General features: G+C 37.2%; 1 pseudogene; it reads right to left on the bottom strand.

Moving 5' to 3' along the window:
- Positions 1-7,493: 7,493 nt before the first annotated feature.
- LOC132298025 (small nucleolar RNA R71) lies at positions 7,494-7,592 on the bottom strand (annotated as a pseudogene).
- Positions 7,593-8,403: the final 811 nt, after the last annotated feature.

Genomic DNA, 8,403 nt, shown 5'->3' with positions numbered 1-8,403 from the left:
AAGAAATTATTAAAGTAAGTTGCAAACATGGGCACGGGGATCGATCCCAATGTTCTCAACAAATTTAGAGTAAGTTTCACCAAATTTAACAATGGAAGCCTACCATCAGCCAAAACACGGTGGTAGGCAAACCCAAAACAAATGTTTGACTCGGGAGAAAATGTCATTATAAGAGTTACTTATTTAACTATTGTGAATTAATAGCAGTCAAATGCATACATCAATTCAGCCAGACATGAGGGTCATCATCAAAATCAGATTCATATATATATATATATATATATTCTTTGGAGTTAATATTGCTCATGGTACAGGTCATTGAAAGGAACTTTATAAGTTGATGAGTGCACAAAACTTATTATTTTATGCATTCAGATAAATATTTTATTAGTGTTAATACCACAATTTTGGACAAATGGAAAGTTAACATGTGGCGAGTTCTAGGAGAACTTGCCACACCAGATTATTGTTCCAACAAATAGAAATGAATGCTACCATGTAAGCAGCTCCACCTAGCCACCCAAGTTTGAAGTATGGAACCGCTCAGATGTTGACACGTGGCACTAAAAATTGAATCAAAGGCAAAAGGGATTCAATGAGGCATAAGCCCACCATAAGAACACATGTGGCTTACAGCTATCACATGGAAAACATCTGATCATCCATATTTATCTTTGACTTGGTCACCAAGGATCATAACTCTCCACTCCTACAATATCTCCTACTTTATAGGAGCTGTTTCAAATATCATGCAACGATTATGACATGTAAAGAATGCCAAAAGTGGACTTATGTCCAGATTCATTGAGGAATTTTAGGAAGTTTTGCTAGATTATAGCAAAACTACCTAAAATAAAACGTGGGTGGTTATTTAAATTAGTAAAGGATGTACGTGTATGTAATGTGGTATGTATATATATATATATATATATATATATATATATATATACACATAATTCAGAATTCAAAAAGGTGATGGATTCATGTGCACGCGCGCGCGCGCGCACACACACACACACACAAAATCTTGCCAGATCATGGGACACCTGGCACTGCACAGACGTGCAAGGTGGATGTTTCCAACTATTAAGGAAACTACAATCTCCAATAGCTGGGAAGTTACCAAAAATTGGTAGACAACATGTATAGAGTGAAATTTAAATACATGAAGCTAGAATAAACTCTCTACAAATCAGCAAGTGGTCAATAACTACCTAAATCATGTAACTCTCATTATGGAAAGTTACTGAAATTATGAAAGGTCATGATTCTTTTCACTGGTGGATTCAAAAATATAGGTAAAAGTTATAACATACTTTACAACACTAAATCCATTCTTTTGGAGCTGCAAATTAAGAGGATTCGTGTTTTTACACGTGTGAGTACCATAAACAAGCTAAGGAAAATGTGGGATACGTGGCACGATCCGGACCTTCCAGGTTAAAGTTTCCAATTGCTACCAAAACTGTTCTTTTCCACCTGGCTGTTCTAGAATGTGAATAAAGGTTTGTAAACATGCATTCAACTGCCAAGACCACTATTTATAAGTTGTAGATCATAGGAGAATATGATTTTACACATGTCAACACTATGAGAAAGTTGGGGTAGATCATGGGACACTTGACAGCCCAATGACAAGCCAAGTGGAAGGTGCAACTACTACAGGAACTGCCACATTCAACTGCTGCAAGAAGAGCTCTATTTATAGAGCTCTTAAGCTTAACATGCAAACCTTGTTCAACACACACAATAATACAACATCTTTGCTTAAATTCCTGTATCTTTACATTCAAGTTATGTATTTCAGCTATATTAATATAAGTCCAACACTTTTTTTTCTTACTTTCCAGCAAGTAGTTCATAGGTCTTTTAATTGTAAGTCCTCCACTTTCAATTTCGTTCTTTTTTCCACTAGCACTAGAACAATCCCGAAGTCATTTTTCAAGGCAAAAAGAACCCCTGGAAGTGGTCATTCCAAGCTTCCCTTCAATCACCTGATCCTGACAACTTTCCATTGGAATATTATTTGGAGCTCCTCTTTAGAATGATGTCAGTTCTTGGCATGCCCGCTAGCCCTTCCTTTCACCTGAAAGGGATACCATAAATTTTTGTGAGCCAAACATATTGGCACGCCCGGTGGGATATTCTAAACAGATTATTCCATGGCTGGTGGAAGAAGGTGAGGCAAGTCTATCCAATACCCTGCCAATGTAGAAGAGATACAAACCAATGAACTTCCATTGGAAGTTCACAAGTTACACCCAAAGAAAAAGATATGGTTGAAAAGTGTTAGTCACTAATTGACTCTAGAGGGGGGTGAATAGAGTCAAGGGCCAATTTTTTGCAATTTAAAAATATTAAATCTAACAAACTATTAAGCACAGAGAAACTGAAATATTCAAGCAGCGTATGGCACAAGTATAAGAGAGATAGAGATGAGAGATTGCAAACTATGACTCGGCGATTTAGCGAGGTTCAGAAACTCCTACTCCTCGGCTCAAGGTCCCCCTTGAGACTTCCCAAAATCACTAGAGCTTCTCCTTAATGGTGGAGAGCAAACCTTCACTTGAAACAAGACCTTGCTTCTCTTCTTTGCTAAGAGAACACCTTTCTCCTAGACTTTCTTTTGGGTCACACCAACCCTTTTATAATAACTTGGAATAGAAATGAATTGTACAATAAATCTCTCAAAGATAGAAGTACACAATTCTGCTCACGACTATAGTAAAGGTGAATATATATATGAAGCTCAGAATTACTATAGTAGAATGAAATGTAAGAGAGGAAATGAGAGCAGAAGGAATGAAAGCTCAATGAATGCTTCTTTAATGCTTTTCAAGAATGGTAGAATGCTCTCTGTAATAGTGTTATTTTTGATGCAGAACAACCTCTGTATTTATAGATAAACAATGGTTAATATAGCTGTTACAGGTGGTTGGAAAACAATAAATGAAAAAGTTTCCGTTGTAGATCAAAACCCTAGAAGGAGCCGGCTCTTGTAAACAAGAGGAGGCGGCTCCCTAGCCTTGAGAGCTGGCTCTCCTTTTTGGGAGCCTGCTTTTTGGATGGAAATTTCATTTTTCATTGAAAGATAGTTTTGAGAGCCGTCTCTATTTGAAATGGAGCATGCTTTAATTTTCTGAGCCTTCACTAGATTTGTAGAGCCTTCTCTACTTTTGTAGAGCCTTCTCTACTTTCCCCTGAGCCTTCTCTAATTTTTGTAGAGCCTTCTCTACTTTCAGTAGGAGACTTAAAATGAATTCCAGTATGATGTAAGGCTCATATGAATGTGTTTAAAAACCTAATGAGCTAATTTTATGTTCTTTGAAAGATGAAATGAGAATGATATGCATGAATTGTAATTTTGAGCTTCAAAATATATTCATCTAAACTTTGACATTAAACTTTAAGCTCTCACTATCCTATCTACCCTTTTCTTCATTTATTGACCATGATCGTCTAGGCTTAATGAAGATTTGCTGAAAATCTTGAATAATCTTTGAAGTCTGAGTTCTTCTTTAATTTCTTGCACTTTGATGCTTCTTTAAAATTATTGCTTGAGTGTTTGGAGTGCTTGAAATGGAACTTCTAGCTCATCATTGAGGATTGAATGATTGATCTACTATACTTCACTCAATGAAAATATTAGTACATAAACATCATTAATGGTTTGTAATCATCAAAACATAAGATTGACCTTTAGATAAAATCCTTAGGCCAACAAAAAGTTTCGGGCCTATTATAGATAACATCTGCATGATGGATTTCCAGCAAGATAGGTATGCTCAAGACCAAGCAAAAGTAACATAAAAGATTTGGTAGACTGAATCTCTCATAGGTTTGAATTTATATTAGAATAGTTTTTTGGAAGTTTGAATCAAAACTTGGCCTCTAAGACAAATAATTCTGAAGGGACTCAAGAATCAGCCTTTCAAGTCAATTGGCTGACCACATTTGTTGAAGGCAGTACCTCTCAATAACATGCATACCCCGTTTTCTCAAAACCAACAACATGTGTAGTCTTTTCCAATGGCACAAATACACATTCCAATAGAACCAGTGGTCTCTCCAGTGGCATAGATATCTGTTCCATAATCAATGCCCATGCCAGTCACCCAGCAAGTTCAGAACCTTTCACCTATGGTGTTTCCACAATAGAATTGGCATGATTAGCCTGGCCAACCATTTCCATACCACATTCCTCAAGAACAGCAGAATATTCCATTTGTGAACACTCAACCAGTAGCGGCTACACCTTCAAGGCCACACATGGCCATCCCTATGGCGGTTGGGGCAAAACTTTCCCAAAGGAGCCACTTCCAGATCAATGAGGAAGAAACTGTTAAAAGAATAACATTCCATATCCAAACCCACTGCAAATGGAAGGTGGGGGTGATGAGCGCTGAAAAGTGCGTATTTAAACCCCTTAAGCTTAGGCATTCTAGTACCTTTATCTATCTTACTTTACCGTTTTAGATTAATTTTGTATTATTTCCATTTTCAGTCACTTATCCCCAAAATAAGCTAACTCAGCCAAATAAGAGCTTAATTGAAGCAATTCTGGGATGAATCAAAGAAAGGAGCCAAGTGGAAGCAAAAGGAAGAAAAAGGTGGAAATCAACATCTTCGATCGATCTCAGATCAAAGTTCGATCGATCCAACATACTCGATCTCAACACTTCAAGATGGATCAGAGCCATGATGACATTTTCAGAGATCTCAAAAGTTCAATCGATCCAACATCATTCTTCGATTGATCGAACTGCTTTGTCCTTATCCAAATGATTGATCTTATCTAGTTGTACTACCCTACCAACCACTTTTGTCCCTTTCCCAAAAATATCTTCAAAATATCTCAGATTTGTCTTTATCTAAAAAGTGCCACCAATGAAGATCGATCCAGCCTAAGTTCGATGGATCTCAGCAATGTTTGATTGATCTAAGTCCAAGGTTCGATCGATCGAACTTCGTCCAGTGCGAAAAAGTTAAATTTTCAGCTCATTGAAAGTTGTCCTTTATCCAATCATTAGGGAATATTATGTGCACAACCCCAGCTCATTTTGGGTGTCATTTGACCTACCTATATAAGGATAAGGATTGCTTTTTACAAGGCTTGGAGAGCAAGCTTAGAGGAGGAGGAGGCTAGAAACACCATTGGAGACTCTTCATCATCTAAGGAGCAAATCTCTACCACGGAGTTTGCCCTTGAGGGTTGGAGAAGCACTACCATGAGTGGCTAGACATCCTTTTGGGGCTAGAGTTAGCCCCAAGCATGCTTTTTATATCTTAATCTTGTGTATTATTGAGGGATTAATGTTGTAATTAATGTTTTGACACTTTGATATATATAGATCTTGATTGTTCAATGATTTATGTGGTTAAATGCTTTCAATTGATCATTTCATTCTATCTATATGTCTATGTATGTTAGAATAAATGTTCATGTACTTATCTCTAGATTTTATGTTATTGATGCATGTCTATGTGTATTGATGCTATAGATTTAGAGATTGTCAAAACATAATGCTTAATGGAATGCTTTTGTGATTTTCTTGATGGGTCATACTTATTCCTTGATGGATTGTGCCTCTCCCCTAGTTTATTTTCATGCTAGTAGTGTAGATGTAGTGTAGTTATAGTGTAGTGTTAAATGGGAGGACAATCCATGCTTGTTGTTTGATGATCTAAGCTTTTGAATGCAAGTAGTATATGTCTCTAACCTTGTGTTGTATTCGGATTGTGAGCTTAATGAAAGGATTGATGACTTGTTTTAATCTATTGTGCCTTTCACATGTTATTTAGACAATATATGCTTCATTGCTTAGATATATTATGCCTTTCACATGATGTTTAGACAATACATGCTTAACTAGTCATCCTTGCTTGTTGAATCAACCAAACACACACACACACACCAATATTGCAACACACCATTTGCCCTCTTTAGTCACTTTTCAATGGTATGAAAATACATTGCTTGGTGGTAATCTCTAAACCCCAAGACTCTTCTCTCTCTTATTTGCTCTTAGTTGTATTCTTTTGTTATCACTTAGTTTAATTTAGTTGCTCTCTAGTCTAATCAACCAACCAACCAATTGTTTAATCATTCGACCTACTAGCCCTAATAGCGATTCCATAACCTTGTTCGACCCTCACAATCCCTTGGGACGATCCCTACTCGCCCTAGCTATATTTATAGTGAAAGGTAGTTATGGCTTCTATAAATGTAAAACTTGGCCCTCGCCTTAATGCACACTCTTTAAGCTTGTGGTAGGACGGCGACCAATCCAACCACTATAGTTTTGGCGCCGTTGCAGGGGATTGATTTGATTTGGCAACATCGGAATTGTGGAATTAATTAGGATTAGTACTCTTTTGATCGTGTCTTTACTTTATTTTTATTTTTCTTTTTGGTTACTTATTGTGTTGTTCTTACTTGATTAGGTGCATTATTGGAGAGGAAGCAAGCAAAGGAGCATTCAAGCAAAGCAAAGAAAGTAAAAAGCTAAAAATTTAAAAAATTTGCTAAGCTAAGCTTTAAATTTGGAGTTGAAGTACTAAAGGACCTTTGTGAGACTTTCTTTACTCAATCCTTTAGACAAATCGTAAGCCCGCGTGGAGGCATTCTTATGTGTTCTTTGCATCATTGTTGTTAAAGCATGGGAGTTTAAATTAAGTGTTTGTGGAAGAAGTCTAATTGCATTGTTATGAAGGCATAGTGTTTGTCATTCTTTGTGCTTGTTGTGTTTTGCATTGTGCATGCATGGTCGTCGTTCATTGAGACCCACTCTTGTCCCTTTAGATTTGCATCTTGAATCCATCGTTAGAAATCCTAGGGGAAGAGGAAGTTCAAATAGAACCAATCTATCAATGGATGACCATAATGATGATCATGTTGAGGACCTTGGTCACATAGACCAACAAGGTATCCTTCATCCTAATGTGCACAATGAGAACATACAAGTACCATTAGGTATGCCTAGGCCATACATTCACCAACCACCACAACAACAAGGCCAAGCTCCATATGGAATGCCAAGGCCAATGTATGCTCCACAACCTCCCATCATCAATTAAGGAATTCAAAACCAAGGTGTTCATGTTGCACCTCAAGTAGCTAATCCACCTCTTGCTTTAAGAGACCATTATGTGCTTAATGAGTATAATGCACCTACATGCATCCAATTGCCTCTATTTAGAGCACATCATTATGAACTTAAGCCACAAACCATTCAAATGCTTCCTAACTATCATGGACTTCCAAGTGAAGAACCTTACAAGCATTTGGATGAGTTTCTTGAAGTATGTTCCATCATAAAATATACGGACATGCCGGAAGAGGTCTTAAGACTCAAACTTTTTCCATTCACCTTAAAAGACAAGGCAAAGTATTGATTTAACAATCTTAGGCATTTTTCAATCACTTCTTGGGTAGAAAAGCAACAAGAGTTCTTGAAGAAGTACTATTCGGTTTCAAAAACCAATGCTATGAGAACCTCAATTCGAGAATTTTCATATGGGGATGGAGAAACGTTTCATGAGGCATGGGAACGCTTTAATGAATTGCTTAGGAAGTGTCCACATCATGACATGCCTAAATGGCAATTAGTTCAATATTTCTTTGAGAGCTTATCGGACAATTACAAAGGCATGGTTGATGCTTCCCTGGGTAGCTCATATATTGATAGGCATGAGGATGACGTGTGGCGTCTTTATGAGAGCATGAGTGAAAATTCTTTGCATAGAACATTATTATCCAAGAATGGTAGAAATTCACAAGGTAGGAAGAGTATTGGCTTACATCAAGTCAACCATTCAAATGAAATAGTCGCCGAAATGAAGTCTTTATCTTAAAGGTTTGATCAATTTTTGATTAACTAAAATTCGGCGAACCAAGTATCTTCCTTCCCTAACCATTCTCGTCGTGCATCAAATGAAACATGTATGACTTGTTCTAGTGTTCTTCATTCTAATTCTCATTGTCCTCATGGACAAGTGCAAAATGAACCTAATGAATAAGTCAATGTAGCTTTTGTAAACCAAGGGAACAGTCCTTATGGTACTCATTATAATTCAAGTTGGAGGAATCATCCGAATTTCTCTTAGAAAAACCAAGGAGAGGGCTCAAACCCTTCCCAAGGCGGTTTTCAAGGGAAGTACATTCCACTTCCACTTTAAAACCAAGGATCCCAAGGTTATAGACCTTATCAATCACAAGGGGATCAATTTGCTAATTCTCATTTTCCCAACCAATCTTATTCCCAAGGAAATATTAGAAGTCCCGCCTTTGAAGAAAAAGTTTTAAATGCTTTGGGCACTTTAGAGGCTAACACACAATTGCTCTATTCTCACTCTCAATCTATTACGAAGCTAGAAACCCAAGTAGGGCAAATAGCAAGCACT

This window comes from Cornus florida, unplaced genomic scaffold (genome assembly GCF_030987335.1).
Source record: "Cornus florida cultivar Cherokee Brave unplaced genomic scaffold, ASM3098733v1 CherokeeBrave_3.0.0_Hap2_Chr02, whole genome shotgun sequence".
Lineage (NCBI taxonomy): Eukaryota > Viridiplantae > Streptophyta > Magnoliopsida > Cornales > Cornaceae > Cornus > Cornus florida.
The sequence above is the reverse complement of the archived record's forward strand: the minus strand, read 5'-3'. Positions and strand labels throughout refer to the sequence as shown.